Source organism: Delphinapterus leucas, chromosome 3 (genome assembly GCF_059928025.1).
Source record: "Delphinapterus leucas isolate spDelLeu-1000000601 "Yukka" chromosome 3, BTC_Dleu_Yukka2, whole genome shotgun sequence".
Classification (NCBI taxonomy): domain Eukaryota; kingdom Metazoa; phylum Chordata; class Mammalia; order Artiodactyla; family Monodontidae; genus Delphinapterus; species Delphinapterus leucas.
Genome location: NC_143131.1, coordinates 11,990,432 through 12,017,051, shown reverse-complemented (window position 1 = coordinate 12,017,051; position 26,620 = coordinate 11,990,432).

Genomic DNA, 26,620 nt, shown 5'->3' with positions numbered 1-26,620 from the left:
GAAGAGCCAAGAAAGACTTCTAGACTTCTAGCTAGTGCAAGCAGATTGACAGTGATGCCATTCCCGGAAATGAAAAGCACTGAAAACTTGAGTCACCAACATGAACAGTTCTTGACCTTCACTTATAATAAGAGATATGCAAATTAACAGGAAAATGAGTTATCCCATCACTACCAACATCCAACACCTAATCACTAGGTGAGGGCGAGGAAAATGAAATACTAATATACAGAGAGTGAAAATATTAATTGATAAACCTCCTGGAGGAGCAATCTGACAACCCTTAGTAAAGTTGAAGATGCAAATGAAAATGTACCTCGAGACTAAGCAATCCAAGATGTGTCCTAGAAAAACAGACATTTGCCTGAGAAGACACATCCAAGCATCTTCACTGCAGCCCGTTATAGCAAAGCAGGGAACATGCAGCATAATTCCTTCTCAGGAATTACAGTAATTATAATTTTTTTGAAACAATGGAATATTTTATAGTAGCAAAGAGAAATAAATTTGACCTATAGGTACTAGCACGGATAAATAACTAAAATAAGACGTTACGTTTAAAAGCTGCAAAAGGGTAGGTACCTTAGCTTCCTGCATATGTAAGTTTTCAAAGCAAGAAACAATACTATAAAGCATTAATAGACATACAAATTACAAAATGATACCTAAGAAAAATTAGCACCATTTTATGGTAGTAATTACCACTAGGGAAGAAAGGCAAAGGGAGTTTTATATATGCAGTGCAAAACATACCAAAGAATTGGAAATAATAATTTCTGGATTGTGGAAATATCAGTGAGTTTTATTTCTTTCATTATACTTTTCTGAATCTTTTTTAGTTTAACAATAAATAAGATCAATAGTTAATAAAATTATTCTCTAAACATTAGTGAAAACTATTTTTATTAGATCATAACTATTGCCATCCTTCGTTATATCAAATCATTTTGAACAGTGGTGTTTTCAAAAATGAAATATATACTGTTTCAAGAAATAGACATACTGTAACACCGTTGTATGCAATGCCATGAAGGCTTATATTTCCCACTAAGTATTCAGAAGCTATGCACTAATAAGGAGTAATTGTTACCGTAGCCTCACTTGTTTCTATTCACTTCCACCAGCTCTGCAAAGGTAACCATCAACAGTAGTTATCTCAGCTTTAGTCAAATCTGCTTTCCAAATCTGCAGTGCAACATCATAACACAGTTTAGAAAATCAAAGGCAAGAAGCTGTGACTTTCCTAAAGTCAGAATAAAAAGTCAAGTTTTGTAATGTCTTAATGCATTAGAAAAGTGTGGCCATGGGTGCAATGAACCTGGTTATCTACTCTGCTTCATACATGGTGCAACTTTGCAAAAGTCACTTAGTCTTAGCAAGGTCAATTTCCTCAGCTGACACCAACTGCCTCTCTGCACTGCCTACATGTTTCATGTGCTGTTTTTGGTTTCATTTAATTCCTAAGAAAATCTAAGAGGAGATACTTTTGCTACCATTTGATACACAGGGAAACATATGTTTACCAGTCTAAGGTCCCCAAGTTGGGAAGTTTTCTGACCACCTGCTTCGCATTCTTATGATCAAGACAAAGTGTTCAGTCTGTTGAATGCATCGGCATATATAAGCTTTGTGTAGAGAAAATAAAAGGCATTTTCAAAAGTGAGAACTGTAAAGTATATTACAATTATTAGCTTATCAATATTAACAAGTTCTGAAATCAGACGTAATCTACTGAAAGCCAGAGAAAATCAGCCAAATTACAGCTAAGACAGACAATCTGCAATTAGCCAGGAGTCTTCACTGGCCTTCCATGGGAGCTCTTAAACTAAAAATAGTGGTTTTGTGTCATGATTATTTTTTTATTACCACCCAATTTGTCTGGCTCAATCCTTCACTGTTTTCTCTGTCTTTAATCTTTCCCCCTGTAAATGTGACTTTGGAGATGTGACTGGTGGAGGAATTACACTTAGGAAGTAAAAGACTCTGAAAAACTGTAAATCATTTTGCCCTGTAATAAGCCTGGAATCATAAAATTTGCTCTGGGTCACACTCACAAATAAGAAGATCAAAGTGTATGTATGCATAAGCGCTGAGCGGTGGGTATTGAGGTTACATCAAGGACACTTGACATATAACTGTGCTGAATAGCAAACTCTAAGGGAAAACCCAAATGACTAAGTGTGTTATATTTTTTAATGATAATGTTATCTTAAGGCTTTCTTTATAGACGTATATGCCCTTAGCACTTGTAAATTATATACCTTCCAAAATCACCATAGCTCATGTCTGTATTTTGAAAACGTTTTACCTCATATTTTGCCTCCAAGAATCTTTGACTTTTTGAAAATGAGATCAATATAAGTCTCTGTGAAAGGGATCTTCATAATTTATCGGGGTTGTTTGATAATTCCTAAGCAAACAAATTCTGCTCCAGGGTAGATATAGTGATAAATTTCATTGTCCCGGAGAATATTGGTAATTTAAGCTCTCTGTGCTCTGAAGTTCCTTATTGATTTTACTTAACCCTCAGGATCCAATTTAAAATAAAACCTTCTTTGCTTATAATTGAGACACAGAATTTTGGAGTAGAGGAATCATGGTAATATATACCCAAATATTATTTCATTTTCTGTTTGTCATTTCTTTTGTAATTCTCTTATCTATCCTTTCTTTTATTTTGGGCAGGAGTGGGGCTTCAGGTTCCATTTTAAGGATCTTGGGGAAATCAGAATGAAACTAGGGGATCCATCCTGACCCTGAGTTTCAATCCTGATTTCTCTGGGCTTCAGTAACTCTCAAGAAGATTGAGAGTCTAAGAAAAGTTAATGTATTTGGGGTGCTTTCGGGATGGAAGTTATTTCTAGGTGAGAAATAGAGTCCTTGTTGATTCCTCTTTACACTGAAATTTATCCTTTGAATTTGGAATTACACTTTTTCCTAGGATGCATTTTATTTTTGTTTAATTAACAAAAACTACACAGGCGCTGTTCTAAGGGCTTTACATATAAGAGAAAACTTGGTTAGCACATGGTTAAGGTAGGTACTATTATAGCCCCATTTTACAGATTAAAAATGTAAGGAGCAGAGAGTTTGGGTGATTGACCCTGGTTTGTATAGTGAGTGAGAATAAAGTCCAGGCAGTCTCCCTTTAGAACGTGTGCCCATGACTACATGTGGTCCTAGAATAAGGTAGGCTCTTCCTTGAGTTTCTGGTGTACAACATTGTCTACTATATTGGAATGATCTAAAATAAAAGTAAAGTACTCTCCATGTTTTAAGAATTTTAAGGGACTTCCGTGGTGGTCCAGTGGTTAAGACTCCACCCTTCCACTGCAAGGGGTGAGTGTTGGATCCCTGGTCAGGGAAGAAAGATCCCGCACGTGGCACAGCGAATTTTAAAATTTCCCTTAATTTTACTCCATTTATAAAAGACATCCCTTCTTATTCACTAAGAATAGGGTCATCTGCCTCCCTGTCTTTCAGGACGATAACACTGTCAGCCTTGACTGCCCTCCTCCCATCCTTCATCATGATCAGAACATGGGAGATAATGATGCCTGTGCACCTACAATGTAATCAGAATTAATCATTTCAGATTTGTGCCTGCTACCTAGTATTAGTTCCATTCAATTTATTTTTCTGCTAGTCAAGTCTCCCTCCATCACAGCTCACTCTTGTTTAAAGACGATTTTAAATGCCGATGCTTGGTTCCTTCTCGATTCAGAAAAATGATTGATTTTTCCTAACAGGAGCTGGTAGTACATCTAGCTTCACCTTTCATTGCTATTCTTAGCGCTGATCCTGGCAAAGACAATGAAATGTGTAAAGAAGGCTTTTCTTTGAGACCCCTTCACCCTGACCCAAACCACAGCTCCTCGGGAGACACAACACTGTTTGAACATGGTCTTCTTTTTCCTCATCATCCCATCTTACCTGTCTGCCGTCTGACTCTGCCAAAACCACCTTTTTACTAGCATGATCTCAAACTAATCCCAGAAACTAATATCACGGATGTGTAAACAGTCCTGAAACTTATACCCCTTCCAATCCAAATAGAACGTTCCTTCTGACTTTGTCATTTCTCATCATGCTATAAACATCCAAAGTTAGAGAATTCTGAGCCACAAGGCACTGGTCCTTTCTTCTGATGTATACTTAGTTGCTAACTCAGGAAGGATGTTCATTTAAAATCTCTTTCTACCCTATTTCCAGGTTTTACTAGGTCTCTCCTGCGCTATTGTGATAGTTTTCACCTGACTTGTTTCAAGGCCTCCTGTCCTTATCCAATTATTTAGTACTTTAACAAATATTGTTGACACCTACTCTGTGCTTATAGCTAAACAGTGTTCCAGTAAAACAATCATATAATATATTGTTCCTTTCCTTTAAAAAGCTTAATCGCCTAATTGTGTGTGTGTGTGTGTGTGTGTGTGTGTGTGTGTGTGTGTGTGTGTTATGCTCATCCTTCCCACTGAAGCCACATTAACCTTCCTGGAGCATAGATTTGATTGTTATATCCCCCTACTTAAAATGTTAACCCACACATATATAGTCAATTAGTTTTGGACAGTGAGTGCCAAAAGTACGCAATGGGGAAAGGGTAACCTTTACAATAAAAGGTGTTGGGAAAACTGGACAGCCACATGCAAAAGAATGAAGGTGGATCCCTAGCTTACACCACACATGATAATCAACTCAAAATGGATTAGACTTCAACTTAAGACTTGAAAGCATAAAACTTCTAGAAGAAACCATAGGGGAAAAATTCCTTGACATTGGACTCGGCAAAAGCACTGGCAAGGAAAGCAAAAACAGACAAGGAAGACTACATTAAACTCAAAGGTTTCTGCACAAAAAAGGAAATAATCAATGAAGTGAAAAGCAATCTACAAAATTGGAGAAAATATTAGCAAATGATATATCCCAATTAGGGATTAATATCTTATCTAAAATATAAGGAACTCATACAACTCAACAGCAAAAAACAACCTGATTTTAAAATGAACAAAAGTATATGAATAAACATTTTCCTGAGAAAAAGACATACAAGTGGTCAACAAGTGCATGAAAAGATGCTCAAAATCAGTAATCATTAGGTAAATTCAACTCTAAACAAAGAAATATCGCCTCACACCTGTTGGAATACCTATTGTCAAAAAGTCAAAAGATAACAAGTGTTGAGGAGGGTGTGGAGAAAAGGTGATCCCTGTGCACTGTTGGTGGGAATGTAAATTGATGCAGCCACTATGGGAAGCAGAATGGAAGTTTCCCCCAAAATTAAAAATATAACTACCATGTGATTCAGCAATCCCACTTCTAGGTATATATCCAAAGAAAATAAAACCACTATCTCAAAGAGATACCTGCACTCCCATGTTCATTGGAACATTAGTCACAGTAGCCAAGATAAGTGTTCATCAAAAAGTGAATGGATTAAAAAATTTGATATAGATATAGATATAATGCAATATCATTAAGCCATAAAAAAGAAGGAAATCCTGCCTTTTATAATGACATGCATAAACCTGAAGGACATTATGTTAAGTGAAATAAGCCAGACACAGAAAGACAAAAATTGCATGATCTCACTTATACGTAGAGTCTTAAAAAAAAGAGTCAAATTCGTAGTAAGAGAATAATAGAATATTGATTACCAGGGACGGAGAAGTGTGACAAATGAGTAGATGCTGGTGAAAGTATATAGACTTTCAGCTATAAGATGAATAAGTTCTGGAGACCTAATGGACGGCAGGTGACTATAGTTAATGCTACTCTATTGTATACTTGCAATTTGCTAAACGAATAGATCTCAAATGTCCTCATCACACGCACGCACAAAGGGTGGCTACGTGAGGTGATGGATGTGTTAATTAGCTCGAGAGTGGTCATCATTACGTAACATACACGTATGTCAAAACATCACACTGTACAACCTAAATATACACAATTTTTGTTTCTCAGTCATACTTCAATAAAGCTGGGGTGGGGTGGGCGTGGGGGAAGTCCTCACGACAAATGGTACTAAAATTAGAGGATTTCCTTGTTCCAGAATGTCTCTCAGCTTTCCCAGTTCCCTACATGTGAGCCCATAATTGTTCCTCTGTTTATAAAGCTGAGAATTCTTCTCCTTCTCCCTTCCCCAGCCGACTTCCCTGTCCCAGCACCAGGATGGTGCATTTACGTCATTCAAACACCGTCTTCCTACAGCAAGGACTGCCCTGCCCTGCCTTCATCCTTCCAGCTGAAGTGAGTGCCATTCTCACACTATTATGCCCATAGTATTGTCTCTTTATTAAGACTCGTCCCTGACTATAGCTTGCATTTCCCACATTTAAGGCAAGTAGAACACGTAGCAGAAAGGTGTTGGTTAAAACCTCAGGAGTTTCCCAGGTGAAACCTGAAACCAGCCTCTGTACAGAGGGCAAGGAGAGGGTGAGGCAGATCACCACAGATTGGTAGGTAACAGTTGTAACAAGCGAGGGAATTTACATACCAGGCTTGTCTTGGGCACTGCAAGATGAGTAGATCTCCACAACCAACCACCAGATTCTTAAGATTTTATCTTGAGGCCTTAACTGGGTTAAGTCATCTATGCCATCCAGATGGTCTCAACAACACCTTACTCTCTCAGGGTTACATCCTTGGAACAGTTCCCACTATAGGAACAATGGGCAACACAGACATTATAAAGGACAGGGGAGGGGTGAGGAAACTCCAGAATTGCCTGGGTCCAGCTTGTGAGCCAACTGGTGGTCATATCCTCTCAATGACCTCTTTCAGCAAAAGGAAAGGGGGATTGGAGCCGGCTAATTAAGATTCAAAAATCTAACTCTGCCTCTTGGTCTCCCTGTAATCTGGGCAATTATTAAACCTCTCTGTTTATATTTTCCTCATCTGTCAAACGCAGATAATATATAATGCCCCATCTGAAATTGATGTACCGAAAGCCTTTGACACCAATTAGATTCTCAACAAAAGGTCTCCTTCTCCCTGTGCAGCGGGCTTATTTTGTCTCTTGAATTATATGCTTCTTAAAACTCAGCCACTGCTTCACTGAGGTTTGAATGCCCTGGAGTTCTTCACATGGCACTTTGAATATATAGGTAATTCAACAGCATGTTATCGATTTAAACTGAACTTAATATTAGCCTTAAGAATATATGCATGAAACCAGGGTAATTATTTTAGTAGCAGAGATTTTGCAAATCTCAACATGTCAAGAAAAGGGAATCTAGTTTTTTTAACTTTTCAAATCCTACCAAAAGGATTCCCAAGCTGTAAAGTCACTACAACTTGAAGTCAGGGTTACCAGCACAGAGCTTTGGCTTTATGTCCTTGCCTGTTTCCAGAAGGGGTTGGTCTGTTTGGGATTACTCAGAGTAATGCTTTGACTTGTATTTCCTGCACTCGGGAAGCACAGGGGACCTGTAGACTGCTATGGGAAGCAGCAGGAGAAATCGAAAATGGTCGTAGATACAGATGTGAGGCTATGGAAGAGGGCTGGCTTGGATTCTGTTCAATAGGATACAAGAAGCTGGAGGTGAAAAATGGACTCCTGGAGACTTGCAATGACTGACAAGCCAGCAACCAGAATAGAGGAGCATCTCTACAGGCAAAAGGAGAGGAAGAAGAGAGATGCAGAGGGATGTAAATATCAGAGTTCACTAAGGTGCCAGAAGAAAGTCAGTTCCTAAATCTGCCTGTTCAAGAGGGATCTGACACTCTTCTCATCCCTGCCTGGTTCCTGAAAAGTCAGAAACACGCCCGCAGGCTTGTGGGAGGGAGGGTAGAGGACCCTGGCAGACAGAAAAAATAGAGAAGAGACCAACAACGCCGTTCCCAGTACTGGAGCCCACGCTCGGGTGGCTAGAGCTGGCAAAGGTATAGCAACACATGGAATCAAGTTCATGGTTGTTAACATCTTAGAATGAACTTTCTACTTGTGACATGTGACTGTATTTGTGATGTAAAGTGACAATTGGACTCTTTCTTACCAAAGAGGAAGCAGACAGGTGATGGGCTCTACATTAGTTTTCATCCTCTGATGGGGAAATTTTCACCACTGAATAAAAATATTCAATAAAGGTGCACTTGAATTGTATCTCTGATCACAATTGTTCAATATGCTACTTACATTCATATCATGGGGTTCCATGTGGCTGAGAGCTGCCATGTTTTAGTCTTTTCCACTTACACCATGCCCACGTTGTCCCACTAAATGGGTCACACACTCGGATAACAGGCGCTGGAAGAGGTGAATTATATGAACTCTTGAATAGGATACAATGAACCCTCCTGTACCCTCCTCTCCATTTCCTTCCCCTCAAAACTGAACATTTCTTCTCTCAGGCTACAGACCACATAGCAACTGAGCCATTATTAACATCAGGGTGCTTAAAACTGTATCATAAAATTGTGGGTCCCTGATTTTTTTCCCTTTTGAGTTGTTGCAACCTAAAAAGCCTTTTACTGAAAGAAGGGAGAGGGATGCAGTAAATCATTCCCTTTCAACAACCTTTGATTTTGCATGCAGCCCTTGGGGACAGCTAAGAAATACACAGCTGCCTAAGACAAACCTTGTGCCCTTACATATAGCTCCAGAGGACCTCATTCCACCAAGAACAAGGAACACGCAGGGGCAGGACTACTAGTTGCCCTGGTGAAGGACCCACCTTAAATTGCCCCCCTCTAGTGTTTTTATGTGACGTTTTGTAGGAAAGTTGTCAGCAGCTTATCTTTTGGGGTCTACTTAATCACTGAAATCCTGCAAAGGCTCTATTCTCTTTTCTTGTAGACTCCCTGGCCCTCTGCCCAAACCACCTCTTAAAATTCTGTGGAAATGTTGACTTGCATTAGGGGTATAAAACCCCAAGAAAAAATTCTGCTTCATTTGAAATGCTCATGTAACCAGAAATAAAATCCAATGCATAATTCTAAGAGAAGATAGAGGTCAGAGTTCCTGGCATAGATTTGTGGATGTGAGACTCATTTCCATCCCCACTTCTACTTCCCACACTCTGCATGTACTCACCCACAAAGGTGCACAAACACACATACACATGCATGTACACACAGGTACACACTGGACATTTGCTTGGATTTTACCTCGGCTGAAAGCACTAGGGATTGCATGATAAGTGCCAGGTAACTTACTGCTGATCTTTCATTTCTGGATTGTATGGGGGTAAATCACAAGGGTCTACGTAACCCCATGAGGACACTCATAGGTCATTAAGAAGTGTGTGCACTTTTTTTTAACAATCATAATTGCAAGTCATTTATATATAGACATGCTCATTTAAAAGGATTTGCTTCTATTTCCTGTGTAATTTTGAAATATATATAGTAACCATCTCTTTTAGAATAACCAACTGAATGTATAATTTAAAAGAAAGACACTACTAACCATGTTTCTGAGAATAACAGGCCAGCTGTATTTTTTGGTTGTGGGATGAGATGAGTAGTTCCTTGCTGATTTAAACCAGTCTTTCATGACCGGCACCAGAGTTTGGAGGTAACAGTCACAAAGAGAAGGTTTTTTTTAATTAACTTGACCATAAATCCCCAGAATCCTTACAGCCAAGAGGATGTACAACTCAATCTTCCCACTTATGGGAAAAAAACAAGGCTCAGAAACTGTGGTTTCTTGGGTCAACTGGATTGAATCTAGGCTCTCTGACCCTCTTCTCCATGACTGGTTGGTAATGTTTACAAAACCAGATTAGGCACACATTTAGACTGATTCATACATGTTGTTATGCTCTGCATAATTGTGAAGTTGTTTTATGAATGTTTTTGATGTACACACATTTTAGCTCGTGAATCTGGGGAGTAAATTGTTAAAACAACAGTTTTCTACAAATGTGATCGGAGATTTTCTGTGCAATCTGCTACCAAGATGGTAATTTGGGGTTTATAAGGCTTGTATCTTTTTTTCAACTTACCCAGTCAAATATGGATAGTGAAATGTCAAGCAGATTTTAAAACAGAGACATCTCTTCTCTGAATTTTTAAATATTCTACCTGCAAAGCAGAAGACATTTCATTGTTATGGAGCCAAATGTCTTAGTTAAATACATGACTAAAAGAATTTTAACTGTACAGTGTCACTTAGTAAATGAACGATACTTAAAAACCAGGTGAGCTGTTCCCATTGCAAGTAAATAGAAAGATGTTGGTGATTCCTTTGTGAAAATGACAAAGAAAAGAAATGCTAGTTAAAAAATAGCTAAGTGCACTAAAAAATTGTCAATATAACTAAATTATAGACATATGAATAGAAATAAGTGTTTCATAGCTTTTTGATGAATTATGCACTGACTTAGAGTGACTTGTGTAAACTTTTAATGGCAAGGAGTTTCAAAGGATATTGTACTAGCTTCCTATAGATGCTGTAAAGAACGACAAACTTTGTGGCTTAAAACAACACAAATTTTCTCAGGGCTTGAAGTCTGAAATCAGTTTCACTGGGATAAAGGCAGGATCTCAATAAGGCTGGTTCTAGCTAGGGGTTCAAGAGGAGAATCTGCTGCTTGCTCCTTCTATTTCTAGAGGCTACCCCATTCCTTGGTTCCTGGCTGCATCACTGTAATTTATTTCCATACCACATTGCCTTCTCTGCCACTGTAGTCAAGTCTCCCTGTGATTCTCTCTTTTAAGGACACTTGGGATTACTTTTGTCCACTCAGATAAATCCAGGAGAATCACCCTATCTCAAACACTTAATCACATTTACAAATTCTTTTTTGTTATATAAGGTAACATTTACAGTTCCTAGCAATTAGGATGTGGGTATCTTTAGGGTTATTATGTTGGAAATACATGGAAATGTATTTATTCCTTTGGAATTATTCCTAATGTGCAGGTTGGAAAACGCAGTCAGAATTCCATAAAACCTCTGAACTAGTAGGAGTTGAACCTTCTTCATCCCCATCTGTCCTCACTAGCATCAGTAATGATAGGAAAGGCTTCCTTAGGTTTGTGTCAATAATTTATTGAACCTGTACCATCACCAGAAACAAATTTTGTCCATGAAAGAGTAGATTATTTATTTGTGAATCTTTTCCTAGACAAGCCCTTGGGAGGAATGCTTAAACTACATTAAGAGAATGCTAACATTGATCTTTAAAGCTATTCATTAGTGAGTTCATTATTGGCATGTAACCATCCCCTGATTGAAACAAAAAAACCCTAAATGCTGGGCCAAAGTAGTCAAGCAATAACAAGGACTGAGAGGTAAACTAGACTTTTGGATAACTAGATCGATCGCAGAAGACCATGATTATTCTTTTTTTTTTAATTAAGCACCAATGAACTGTAAGATTTAATTTTGTGGATTGGGTGAGAGATAAAAGATGTTTATTTCATAGACTTGTATACATTAAAGTGAAGTGAGTATTTGAACAGTTGATAAATTATGTATCAAATTAAGATGTATGATAATTAGAAATGATTATTCCAAGAGAAAAATAACTTTTCGTTTCAATAATAGTTTTGTTTTGTTTTGTTTTTAGTTTCTAATTTTTTAAAATATCTTTATTGGAGTATAATTGCTTTACAATGGTGTGTTAGTTTCTGCTTTATAACAAAGTGAATCAGTTATATGGATACATATGTTCCCATATCTCTTCCCTCTTGCATCTCCCTCCCTCCCACCCTCCCTATCCCACCCCTCTAGGTGGTCACAAAGCACCGAACTGATCTCCCTGTGCTATGCGGCTACTTCCCACTAGCTATCTATTTTACGTTTGGTAGTGTATATATGTCCATGCCACTCTCTCGCTTTGTCACAGCTTACCATTCCCCATCCCCATATCCTCAAGTCCATTCTCTAGTAGGTCTTTATTCCTGGCTTGCCCCTAGGTTCTTCATGACCTGTTTTTGGTTGTTTGTTTTGTTGTTTTTTTTCTTAGATTCCATATATGTGTGTTAGCATATGGTATTTGTTTTTCTCTTTCTGACTTACTTCACTCTGTATGACAGACTCTAGGTCTATCCACCTCACTACAAATAACTCAATTTCATTTCTTTTTATGGCTGAGTAATGTTCCATTGTATATATGTGCCACATCTTCTTTATCCATTCATCTGTTGATGGACGCTTAGGTTGCTTCCATGTCCTGGCTATTGTAAATAGAGCTGCAATGAACATTTTGGTACATGACACTTTTTGAATTATGGTTTTCTCAGGGTATATGCCCAGTAGTGGGGTTGCTGGATCATAGGGTAGTTCTATTTGTGTAGCTTTTTAAGGAACCTCCATACTGTTCTCTATAGTGGCTGTATGAATCTACATTCCCACCAACAGTGCAACAGTGTTCCCTTTTCTCCACACTGTCTCCTCAATAATAGCTATTATGCCTAAATTTGCTACACCTCTTTACTCTCTCACATGGACACAGCTTTAGCAAGACCCACTGAACTTTTCCCCAGGTAGAAAGAGGCTTCAGATTCTGTATAAAGTAATTTTTGTAGGTATCTATGCAGGGTCCTATTATAGCACCTACAAAACAACTGCATTGTTGGAACTGTGGGCTGATCAATCAAACACTCACAGCTGTTTTTTAAAAGGGGGCAGAGGATAAAAGAGAAAGAAGGTGGAGGAGGGAGAGAGGAAGGGGTGAAAGGAGGGAGGGAGGAAGGAAGGAAGGAAGGAAGGAAAGAAGGAAGGGAGGGGGCAGAGAAGGAGGAAGGGAGGGAGAAAAAAAAGGAAGTGAGAAAGAGATGCTCCTTATCATATAATTAACTAAATTGGAATCTTCCAAGAACAGAATCACCTGACTCTTTTGAGAAACAATGGCATCTTTAATGACTTTAGGTAACCAAATCCCCAAAGAAGAAGGCCTTTTACTATTAGGATGGTAGACAACTCTCTCTACTGATTAAGTAGGGGTATGTTTCTTATATTATCCATATGCCAAGTTAATTTTGGAGGTGAATCCAATTAAAACGTTCAGATGAGAGCCCTGAACCAAGATGGCGGAGTAGAAGGACGTGCTCTCACTCCCTCTTGCGGGAACACCAGAATCACAACTAACTGCTGAACAATCATCGACAGGAAGACACTGGAACTCACCAAAAAAATACACCACATCCAAAGACAAAGGAGAAGCCACAATGAGACCGTAGGAGGGGCACAATCACAATAAAATCAAATCCCATAACTGCTGGGTGGGTGAGCCACAAACTGGAGAACACTTATACCCCAGAAGTCCACTCACTGGAATGAAGGTTCTGAGCCCCACATCAGGCTTCCAAACCTGGGGGTCCAGCAACGGGAGGAGGAATTCCTAGAGAATCAGACTTTGAAGGCTAGTGAGATTTGATTGCAGGACTTCAACAGCACTGGGGGAAACAGAGACTTCACTCTTGGAGGGCACACACAAAATAGTGTGCACATTGGGACCCAGGGGAAGGAGCAGTGACCCCATAGGAGACTGAACCAGACTTACCTGCTAGAGTTGGAGGGTCACCTGCAGAGACGGGGGGTGGCTGTGGCTCACCATGGGGACAAAGGCACTGGCAGCAGAAGTTCTGGGAAGTACTCCTTGGTGTGAGCCCTCCCAGAGTCCACCATTAGCCCCACCAAAGAGCTCAGGTAGGCTCCAGTGTTAGGTCACCTCAGGCCAAACAACCAACAGGGAGGGAAGCCACCCCTACTGATCAGCAGACCAGTGGATTAAAGTTTAACTGACCTCTGCCCACCAGAGAAACACCAGCTCTACCCACCACCAGTCCCTCCAATCAGGAAACTTGCACCAGCCTCTTAGATAGCCTCATCCACCAGAGGGAAGACAGCAGAAGCAAAAAGAACTACAATCCTGCAGGCTGTGGAACAAAATCCACATTCACAGAAAGATAGACAAGAAGAAAAGGCAGAGGGCTATGTACCAGATGAAGAAACAAGTAAAACCCCAGAAAAACAAGTAAATGAAGTGGAGATAGGCAACCTTCCAGAAAAATAATTCAGAATAATGATAGTGAAGGTGAACCAGGACCTAGGAAAAAGAATGGAGGCAAAGATCGAGAAGATGCAAGCAATGTTTAACAAAGACCTAGAAGAATTAAAGAACCAAAAACACAGAGATGCACTATACAATAACTGAAATGAAAACTACACTAGAAGGAATCAATAGGAGAATAACTGAGGCAGAAGAACGTATAAGTGACCTGGAAGATAGAATGGTGTAATTCATTGCTGCAGAACAGAATAAAGAAAAAAGAATGAAAAGAAATGAAGACAGCCTAAGAGACCTCTGAGACAACATTAAACAAAACAACATTCTCATTATAGGGATTCCAGAAGGAGCAGAGAGAGAGAGAGAGAACCCGAGAAAATATTTGAAGAGATTATAGTTGAAAACTTCCCTAACAAGGGGAAGGAAATAGCCATCCAACTCCAGGAAGTGCAGAGAGTCCGATACAGGATAAACCCAAGGAGAAATACGCTGAGACACATAGTACTCAAACTGGCAAAAGTTAAAGACAAAGAAAAATTATTGAAAGCAGCAAGGGAAAAATCACAATTAATGTACAAGGGAACTCCCATAAGGTAAACCGCTGATTCCTCAGCATAAACTCTACAAGCCAGAGGGGAGTGGCATGATATACTGAAAGTGATGAAAGGGAAGAACCTATAACCAAGATTTCTCTACCCAGCAAGGATCTCATTCACATTTGATGGAGAAATCAAAAGATTTACAGACAAGCAAAAGCTAAGAGAATTCAGCACCACCAAACCAGCTCTACAACAAATGCTAAAGGAACTTCTCTAAGGGGGAAACACAAGAGAAGAAAAGGACCTAAAAGAACAAGCCCTAATCAATGAAGAAAATGGTCATGGGAACATACATATTGAATTACCTTAAACGTGAATGGATTAAATGCTCCTACCAAAAGACACAGGTTTGCTGAATGGATACAAAAACAAGACCCATAAATATGTTGTCTACAAAAGACCCACTTCAGACCTAGGGACACATACAGACTGAAAGTTAGGGGATGGAAAAAGATATTCCATGCAAATGAAAATCAAAAGAAAGCTGGAGTAGCAATACTCATATCAGATAAAATACAGTTTAAAATAAAGAATGTTAAAAGAGACAATGAAGGACACTACATAACAATCAAGAGATCAATCCAAGAAGAAGATATAACAATTATAATTATATATGCACCCAACATAGGAGCACGTCAATACATAAGGCAACTGCTAACAGCTCTAAAAGAGGAAAGCAGCCGTAAAAAATTAATAGTTGGGGACTTTAACACCTCACTTACACCAATGGACAGATCATCCAAAATGAAAATAAATAAGGAAACAGAAGTTTTAATGACACAATAGACCAGATAGGTTTATTTGATATTTATAGGACATTGATCCAAAAAACAGTAGATTACACTTTCTTCTCAAGTGCTCATGGAACATTCTGCAGGATAGATCACATCTTGGGTCACAAATCAAGCCTGAGTAAATTTAAGAAAATTGAAATCATATCAAGCATCTTTTCTGACCACAATGCTATGAGATTAGAAATGAATTACAGGGGAAAAAATGTAAAAAACACAAACACATTCAGGCTAAGCAGTACTTTACTAAATAACCAAGAGATCACCAAAGAAATCAAAGAGGAAATCAAAAAATACCTAGAGACAATGACAATGAAAACACGATGATCCAAAACCTCTTGTATACAAAAAAAGCAGTTCTAAGAGGGAAGCTTATAGCTATACAAGCCTACCTCAAGAAACAAGAAAAATCTCAAATAAACAATCTAACCTTACACTTAAAGGAACTAGAGAGAGAAGAACAAACAAAACCCAAAGTTAGCAGAAGGAAAGAAATTATAAAGATCAGAGCAGAAATAAATGGAATAGAAACAAAGAAAACAATTACAAAGATCAATAAAACTAAAAGCTTGTTCTTTGAGAAGATAAACAAAATTGATAAACCATTAGCCAGACTCATCAAGAAAAAGAGGGAGAGGACTCAAATCAATAAAATTAGAAATGAAAAAGGAGAAGTTACAACACACACGGCAGAAATACAAAGCATCTTAAGAGACTACTACAAGCAACTCTATGCCAATAAAATGGACAACCTGGAAGAAATGGACTAATTCTTAGAAAGGTATAACCTTCCAAGACTGAACCAGGAAGAAATAGAAAATATGAACAGACAAATCACAAGCACTGACTTTGAAACTGTGATTAAAAATCTTCCCACAAACAAAAGTCCAGGACCCGATGGCTTCACAAGTGAATTCTATCAAACATTTAGAGAAGAGCTAGAACCCATCCTTCACAAACTCTTCCAAAAAATTACAGAGGAAGGAACACTCCCAAACTCATTCTATGAGGCCTCCATCACCCTGATACCAAAACCAGACAAAGATACTACAAAAAAAGAAAATTACAGACCAATATCACTGATGAGTATAGATGCAAAAATCCTCAACAAAATACTAGCAAACAGAATCAAAAAACATATTAAAAGGATCATACATCATGATCAAGTGGGATTTATCCCAGGGATGCAAGGTTTCTTCAGTATACACAAATCAATCAATATGATACACCATATTAACAAACTGAAGAATAAAAACCATAAGATCATCTCAATAGATGCAGAAAAAGCTTTTGACAAAATTCAACACCCATTTATGATAAAAACTCTCCAGAGAGTGGGCATAGATGGAAACTACCTCAACATAATAAAGGCCATTTACAACAAACCCACAGCAAACATCATTCTCAATGGTGAAAATCTGAAAGCATTTCCTCTAAGATCAGGAACAAGACAAGGATGTCCACTCTTACCACTATTATTCAACATAGTTTTGGAAGTCCTAGCCATGGCAATCAGAGAAGAAAAAGAAATAAAAGGAATACAAATTGGAAAAGAAGAAGTAAAACTGTCACTGTTTGCAGATGACATGATACTATACATAGAGAATCCTAAAGATGCCACCAGAAAACTATAGAGCTAATCAATGAATTTGGTAAAGTTGCAGGATACAAAATTAATGCACAGAAATCTCTTGCATTCCTATATACTAATGATGAAAAATCTGAGAGAGAAATTAAGGAAACACTCCTATCTACCATTGCCACAAAATAATAAAATACCTAGGAATAAACATACCTAGGGATACAAAAGACCTGTATGCAGAAAACTATAAGACACTGATGAAAGAAATTAAAGATGATACCAATAGATGGAGAGATATACCATGTTCATGTTCTTTGATTAGAAGAATCAATATTGTGAAAATGACTATACTACCCAAAGCAATCTACAGATTCAATGCAATCCTTATCAAATTACCAAAGGCATTTTTTACAGAACTAGAACAAAAAAAATCTTAAAATTTGTGTGGAGACACAAAAGACCCCGAATAGCCAAAGCAGTCTTGAGGAAAAAATGCAGAACTGGAGGAATCAGACTCCCTGACTTCAGACTATACCACAAAGTTACAGTAAGCAAGACAATATAGTACTGGCACAAAAACAGAAATATAGATCAACGGAACAAGATAGAAAGCCCAGAGATAAAGCCACGCACCTATGGTCAACTAGTCTATGACAAAAGAGGCAAGTATATACAATGGAGAAAAGACAGTCTCTTCAATAAGTGGTGCTGGGAAAACTGGACAGCTACATGCAAAAGAATGAAATTAGAACACTACCTAACACCATATACAAAAATAAACTCAAAATGGATTAGAGACCTAGATGTAAGACCGGACACTATAAAATTCTTAGAGGAAAACATAGGAAGAACACTCTTTGACATAAATCACCACAAGATCTTTTTTGATCCACCTCCTAGAGAAATGGAAATAAAAACAAAAATAAACAAATGGGATGTAATGAAACTTAAAAGCTTTTGCACAGCAAAGGAAACCATAAACAAGACAACCCTCAGAATGGGAGAAAATATTTTGCAAACGAATCAACAGACAAAGGTTTAATCTCCAAAATATATAAACAGCTCATGCAGCTCAATATTAAAAAAAAAAACAACCCAATCCAAAAATGGGCAGAAGACCTAAATAGACATTTCTCCAAAGAAAACATACAGATGGCTAAGAAGCACATGAAAAGCTGCTCAACATCACTAATTACTAGAGAAATGCAAATCAAAACTACAATGTGGTATCACCTCACACCAGTTAGAATGGGCACCATCAGAAAATCTACAAACAACAAATGCTGGAAAGGGTGTGGAGGAAAGGGCACACTCTTGCACTGTTGGTGGGAATGTAAATTGATACAGCTACTGTGGAGAACAGTATGGAGGTCCCTTAAAAAACTAAAACTAGAATTACCATATGATCCAGCAATCCCACTACTGGCCATATACCCAGAGAAAACCATAATTCATAAAGACACACGCACCCCAATGTTCATTGCAGCACTATTTACAATAGCCAAGTCACGGAAGCCACCTAAATGCCCATCGACAGACGAATGGATAAAGAAGTTGTTGTACATATATACAATGGAATATTACTCAGCCATAAAAAGGAACGAAATTAGGTCATTTGTTGAGACGTGGATGGATCTAGAGACTGTCATACAGAATGAAATAAGTCAGAAAGAGAAAAAGAAATATCGTATATTAACGCATATATGTGGAACCTAGAAAAATGGTACAGATGAACCACTTCGCAGGGCAGAAATTGAGACACAGGCGTAGAGGACAAATGTATGGACACCAAGGGCGAAAAGTGGTGGGGTGGTGAGGGTGGTGGTGTGCTGAATTGGGCGATTGGGATTGACATGTATACACTGATGTGTATAAAATTGATGACTAATAAGAACCTGCTGTATAAAAAAATAAATAAAATAAAATGGAAAAATAAATGTTCAGATGAATCATTTCCATGCATTTACTATATGAAACCTGGCTCTTTCAACATTGATAAAACAGAAGTATATAATCAAAAGTAAATGATGACACTCTGATTACTTAAAAGTTAAAAAAAAAAAGATAATAATACAGTTCTTCACAGTTAGCATTTTCCCCAGGCACACCAACTTTATGAAATTTTGTAGGCACAACATTAATTTGGAGGCAAACCTTACTGAGTCATTTTTTTTGGCCTACATCTCTATTATTAAATGTTTAGCTTTAATTAATTACAAATAGAAAGTTCCAAGCTACAGCAGAATAATGTGAAATTTATATCATAGCAAAGGTACCACAATGGTCTCAGTGCTCAAAACAACCATTATCAAAAAAATATTCATAATATGAAAGTTGTGCTTCAAAAGAAATGAAATATGGAATAATCTTGAAATAAAATGTATATATCAGCTTAACAAAATAGGAAATAATCTTAAAATAAAAAGTACGTATTAAAAAAATTATGGACTCCTAAAGTGTTATAAGTAGATTTATACCCTACTTATGACTTTCTTTCAGTGAATCACTACAAACAACTAAATTCCACACTTAATGTTGAATTTATTACACCTTAATTTAGGAATGGAAAATAGGGCACTTTTTTCTAGAAAACAACAACTTCACAATAAAGATAAGCTGAATTATATTTGTTTTTCCCTTTTATTTCCCCTACTTATGTTGATGAATATTGCAAAGGTATGTGAAGACATATTCTAATCTAATTTCCTTCCCAAAGAGCCTAATATAGCCTTCCTTTTATCTTACAGAAGTAAGGGTCCCCATGGTTCTTAAGAGCATTAAATTAATTGTTGGTAAAATACTTAGAAGATAAAAAGCCTATCCATGCTAACTATCAATAGTATTTCTATTATAAGTATGACCTTGAAAGATGAAAATTATAGTTCACAATTAAATGTTGAATGTGCTTAGCAGCTATAAATACATCAGTGAAGAATCAGATTTTAGATTGAACAAAGAGAAAATGTTTTCTAAATACATTCCATATTCAGCTTGAGAAGTGAACTGTCCTATATGTATGATATACATATGATATCCTACATGTATATACACACATATAATTTTAGCCATGATCATTAATATTATAATTGTCCAAGGACTGAGGTAAAATACCCAAGCTATAGCTAACCCAACTTGTTATAAAAGTGGGAGGAAAAGGGTATAAATTGCAACAGATATAAAATTAATATAAACTCATCTCTACAAAAATGTTATTTCATAATTTTCTGTAACGGAACTTAAGTACTGTTTTGACCCTTATAGGGTGAAGGAGACATAATTTTGGTCAATTTAGATTCTTCCTATCTGATCTAATTCTGGAAGACCTAACAAATAACTGAGAAGCAGCATGCTATGTGTGTTATAGGTGCATTTTTCTGTTTCTAATCCATCAATCTTGGCACTGTTTGTTATTAACTGACATACGAGGGCTTCTTCTGAGCATGCTTCTTCCTGCTGAATATATCTTACTTTTGAGAAAAGGACACAGAGCTTCCCTGCTCTGGGAATCACAAGACGTCTTTGATTCAACAATTATTTCTAGCAATCCCACGAGATTTTGTTTTGAGAAAAATATTACAAAACACAAAAACACTATAAAAATTTTATGTACCAACAACCCCAAATTTATATTTGTTCACATTTTGTTATATTTTCTTTTTCAAAGTTTTTTATATAAAACATTATGGATAAAGTTCAAGTCATTTAATTCCCAATCACCAGTTTCATTTGCTTTCTGCTTCACAGATTCAAACTTCCCAGTCCAAGCTGATATGTTCACACACAGAAATACAAAAGTAAAAAATATTTATCACTATTTTTGTTTGTACATTGTATAAATGCTATCCTACTATTTGCATCATTCTGCAACTTACCTGTTTTTACTAAATATATTTCTGCTGCATACCATGCATTACAGATGACCCTTGAACAGCATGAGTTTGAATTGCGTGGGTCCACTTGTATGTAGATTTTTTTCAGTAGTAAATACCATAGTACTACATGGTCTGTTTTTGTTCAATCCTTGGATGCCAAACCATGGATACAGAGGGCAGACTATAAATTATACAAAGACTTTGAACTACATGAAGGGTGGGCATCCCTAAATCTCCCACCGTGTTGTTCAAGTGTCAACTGTGTGTATTCACTTCTGTTAACTACTATTCAGTCTTCCCTCATATTAAGAGGGCAACATTTGGATATCTGTATCTTTTTCCATATTAATGGTCATTTTTTTGTTATTGTTATTACAAGCAACTTTGTAATCATGCCACATACAGAAGTTTTATTTGGTTTAACTCAAATATATCAGGCTTTTCCTGTAAAGTTTATGCTTTATATTCTGCATTTAGGAAGTTGTTTTCAGCCTTGCAATAAAAAACATATTTTCCTATATTTTCTTTGAGATATTTTAAATGTAGCTATTGTTACAGTTTGGACTTTTTATGGGTTAAATAGAAATCTTGTTTACTTTTTTCCATGTACAGAGCAAATTATTCCAATACCAGTTGTTGAATAGGTAATCTTTTCCCACTGTTTTGTAAAACTACATCTGTCATAAGTACAGTTCACATATATATATGGATTTCTTTCTAGTTTATATTTGATTAATACATTTGTCTATATGTTTTTTGAATCCATTGTATTTCAGCCATTACAGCTGTACAATTTGCCTTGATATTTGAAATAACAACCTACATGTAGAAGAATTCCCTCTGAAAAGAACCTGAGAACTGACTGAACAGCTTACTCCACAACAAAGGATAAAGGGCCATATCAAGACAGGTAGGAGAGACACTGACTAACGCTCCCCCACCCCGGCCACTAGTGGGTTGACACACAAGCAGGAAGGTTCTCAGAAATACAGAACTTCTCCCTAAGGAGTAAGGGGTTTGTGCCTCACATGCAGCATCCCAACCCTCAGGACTTGCACATGTGAGATGAGCCCTAAAAATGTCTGGCTTTGAAAACCAACAGAGCTATGTTCAGGAAAACCATAGAGCAAAAGGGAATGAAGATTCTGATCTTAAAGAGCTTGCACACAGACTCATTTTACCTCGCACCCAGTGCAAAAGTAGCAGTTTGACAAGAACCAAGTCCATACATGAAGGAGATCCATTTACTAATCTTAAAGGATCTGCCAGAGGGGCAAAAGCCTGTTGAGACCTTCTCCAGGAATGGAGACACTGGCAGGCATTATTTTTATATTCTCCCTCTGCCTTGCTAGTGCCAGCACTGCAGGTGCTACCTCTGCACTCTCACCCTAACCTGCTAACACCTCCTTCTCCATGTTGCTGTCTTGACCCACCAGAGGTAGCAGGTAAGCACCCCACTCCATGCATCACCCCTGTGACCATTCCAACAGCAGCATAAGCCCTGGCTCCCATGGTCTCCCAAAACCAACATGTATGCACCTCCCACACAGGGAACACCCATGAGCAGTGGGATCTGGTGGCAGGGAAGGAATGCATTTCTGGCCCCGGCAGGTCTGAAACAATCAGAGAGACAGTTCAAGAGGCAACCAAGAGCTCAGGCAAATTTAAATCATAAGGTCCATTGCCCACACAGGCCATCCATTCAAGACTAGGAGATGTAACTGTTTTGCCTAACAAATTCAAACAAATACAGAGAGTCAAGCAAAATGATGAAACAGAGGAATGTTTAAAACAAAAGAACAAGATAACCCCCTAAATAAAAACCTTAATGAAATGAAAATAAGTAATTTACCAGATAAAGAGTTTAAAGTAATGGTCATAACAATGCTCACCAAACTTGGGAGAAGAATGAACACAGAGAGAACTACAACAAAGGGATAAAAACTATAAGAAAGTATCAAACAGAAGTCACATAGCTGAATAATACAACAACTGAATTGAAAAATACAGTACAGGGGTTCAATAGCAGCTTAGATGAAACAGTGAACAAATCAGCAACCTGGAATATTGGGCAATGGAACTCACCCAAACAGAGCAGAAAAAAGAAATTTAAAAAGTGAAGATAGCTTGAGTGACCTATGGGACAACATCAGTTAGAATAACATTTGCATTCTATGGGCCCCAGAAGGAGAAGAGAAAGAGAAAGGGGCAGAAAACTAATATGAAGATATAATGGCAGAAAACTTCCCTAACCTAGGAAAGCAAACAGACATCCAGATTCAGGAAGCCCAGAGAGTTCCAAAGAAGAGGAATCCAAAGAAAACCACACATTATAATTAATATGTCAAAAGTTAACGATAAAAAAGGAACCTTAAAACTATCAAGAGCAAAACAATTTGTTATTTATAAGGGAACCCCCATGAGACTATTAACAGATATTACAGCAGAACATTTGCAGGCCACAAGGGAGTGGCATATGCTGAAAGAAAAAAAATTCTAACCAAGAATACTCTACCAGTAAGATTATCATTCAAAATTGAAGGAGAGATGAAGTTTTCCAGACAAGCAAAAGCTAATGTTCATCACTACTAAACCAGCCCTACAAGATATGTCAAAGGAACTTCTTAAGCTGAAAAGAAAGGCACTAATTAGTAACAAGAAAACATGTGAAAGTAAAAATCTCACTAGTTAAGCTGAATATATGGTAAAAGAAGTAGATAAAACACTTATAAAGCTAGTATGAAGGTTAAAAGACAAAAGTAGTAAAAGTAACTATTATTACAATGATTAGTTAAGGGACACACAAAATAAAAAAATGTAAAATGTGACATCAAAAACATAAAACTTACTGAAGGGGAGTAAAAATGCAGAGTGTTAGAATGCATTCAAACTTAACTAGCTATCAACTTAAAATAGACTGTTATATATATTATTGTATCATTACCCAGATACAAAAACCAGACAAGGACACCACAAAAAAAGAAAATTGCAGACTAATATCTCTGATGAACATAAATGTGAAAATCCTTAACAAAATTTAGTAAATCAAATTCAACAATACATTAAAAGAATTATACACCATGATCAAGTGGGGTTTATTCCAGTTATGCAAGGATGGTTCAGCATGCACAAATCAATGAATGTGAGACACCACGTTAACAAAATGAAGGATAAAAATCACATGATAATCTCATTAGATGCAGAAAATGTATTTGACAAAATTCAACATCCTTTTATGATAAAAACTGTCAACAAAGTGGAAATAGACAGGAGATACCTCAGCATAATAAAGGTCACATATGACAAGCCAATAGCTAATATCATACTTAACAGCAAAAAGCTGAAAGCTTTTCCTTTAAGTCCAAGGACAAAACAAGGATGCTGACTCTTGCCACTTTTATTCAACACAGCATTAGAAGTCCTAGCCAGAGCAATTAGGCAAGAAAAAGAAATAAAAGGCATCCAAAATGGAAAGAAAGAAATAAAACTATCACTATTTTTGGACATGATACTATATATAGAAAACTCTAAAGACCCCACCAAAAAAAACCTGTTAGAGCTAATAAAAAATTCAGCAAAGTTGCAAGGCACAAAATCAATATAAAAAGAAGTCTGTTGTGTTTTTACACACTAATAACAAACTATCAAAGAGAGAAATTAAGAAAACAATCCCATTTACTGTTATTTTTTCCAGCCCCCTCATTCTTGTTTTTTTTTGAATTTTATTTTGTTTATTTTTTTATACAGCAGCTTCTTATTAGTTATCCATTTTATACATATTAGTGTATACATGTCAATCCCAATCTCCCAATTCATCCCACCACCACCACCACCACCACTTTCCATTTACTATTGCATCAATAAAAACAAAATACCTAGGAATAAATTTAATCAAGGAGGTTAAAGATCTGTGCACTGAAAACCATAAGACACTGATGGAAGGATCTAACTCCAAAGACAATGGCAACAAAAGCAAAGATAAACAAATGGGACTACATCAAACTAAAAAGTTTCTGCACAGAAAAGAAACCATCAACAAAATAAAAAGGCAACCCACAGAATGGAAGAAGTTATTTGCATATTATATATCCCAAAAGGGGGTAATATCCAAAATATACAAAGAACTCAAACAGCTCAATAACAAACAAACAAAAAACAAATCAAACAATCTGATTTAAAAATAGGAAGAGGAACTGAAGAGACATTTTTCCAAAGAAGACATACAGATGGCCAAGAGACACATGAAAAGATGCATATCAGAGAAGTGCAAATCAAAACCACAATGAGATATCACCTCACACCTGTCAGAATGGTTATTATCAAAAGGGAAAGAAATAACAAGTGTTGGTGAGGATGTGGAGAAAAGGAACCCTCATGCCCTGTTGGTGGGAATGTAAATTGGTGAAGCCACTGTGGAAAACAGTATGGAGGTGCCTCAAAACATTAAAAACAGAACTACCATATGATCCAGCACTTCCACTTCTGGGTATTTATCTGAAGAAAACAAAAACACTCATTCAAATAGATTTATGCACCCCTATGTTCATTGCAGCCTATTTACAAAAGCCAAGATATGAAAAAAAACTAAGTGCCCATCCGTGGATGGTTGGATAAAGATGTGGTGTGTATATTTATACACAAGAATACAACTCAGCCATAATAAAAAATGAAATCTTGCCATTTGCAACAACACAGCAGACTTTCAGGCATCATGTTTCATGAACTAAGTCGGACAGAGGAAGACAAATACCCTATGATCTGACTTATATGTGGATCTAAAACAAAACAAAAACAAAAGAACAAACAAAACAAAACTCATAGATACAGATAACAGATTGGTGTTTGCCAGAGGGAAGCGGGGCTGTGGGTAGGAAAAATGAATAAAAAGGTTCCAGAGGTACAGACTTCCAGTTATAAAATGTCATAAGGATGTAATGTATAGCATGACGACTACAGTCAACAATGCTGTGCTGCAAATTTGAAAGTTGCTAAGAAAGTAAATCTTAAAAATTCTCATCACAAGAAAAAAAATATGTAACTTTGTATGGTGACAAGTGATAACTAGATTCATTGTGCTGATCATTTGCAATATATACAAACATCAAATCATTATGGTGCACACTTAAAGCTAATATAATGTATGTCAATTACACTTCCATAAAAACATTAGAAAAAATTAAGTTAAATTAAATGTTAATACTACTTAAAATGCATGTCAATAGCCATTTAATACATTTCACTGATTTAGTTTAATTGTACATATTCCCCAAAGTGTTGTGTCTTAGGCTTTGTTCCAGATCATGGAAGATTTAATGTACAAACAAATATACTGCCTGTCTAAAATTTTGTGCTAAAATAACATACTGTTTCAGATGGCCTAGTTATAGAACTGCAGTGATAATAGATAAAAAGAGACTTTTGAGTCTTAAAAACTTATGTTATCAAGCCTCTCAATGTTATGCTTCAAGAATGGAAATATGACACCTTTTGAATTCTGATTTCTCTTTCCATAAGTATGTAAACAATTTATTAAAATATGCTCATATAGAATTGCATTTTTAAAACACAATGTGTAAGGAATTCATCAAAGTGACACACATTTCAATGTTGAACACTGAATATCCAAAAATGTATTTTATTTTGTGTTATAAAACATCAGTGTCTTAAATATGCTAAATTGCTTTTGAGATGCTTCAATGATCTTGAGAGTATCACCTACCGTGCTAAATCAATCAATCTCTAGGGAATAAAACTCTAATTCTCCTTTAAGTATAAATGTGATGATATTGGTCAAAATAAGATTTCCATGTACATGAAT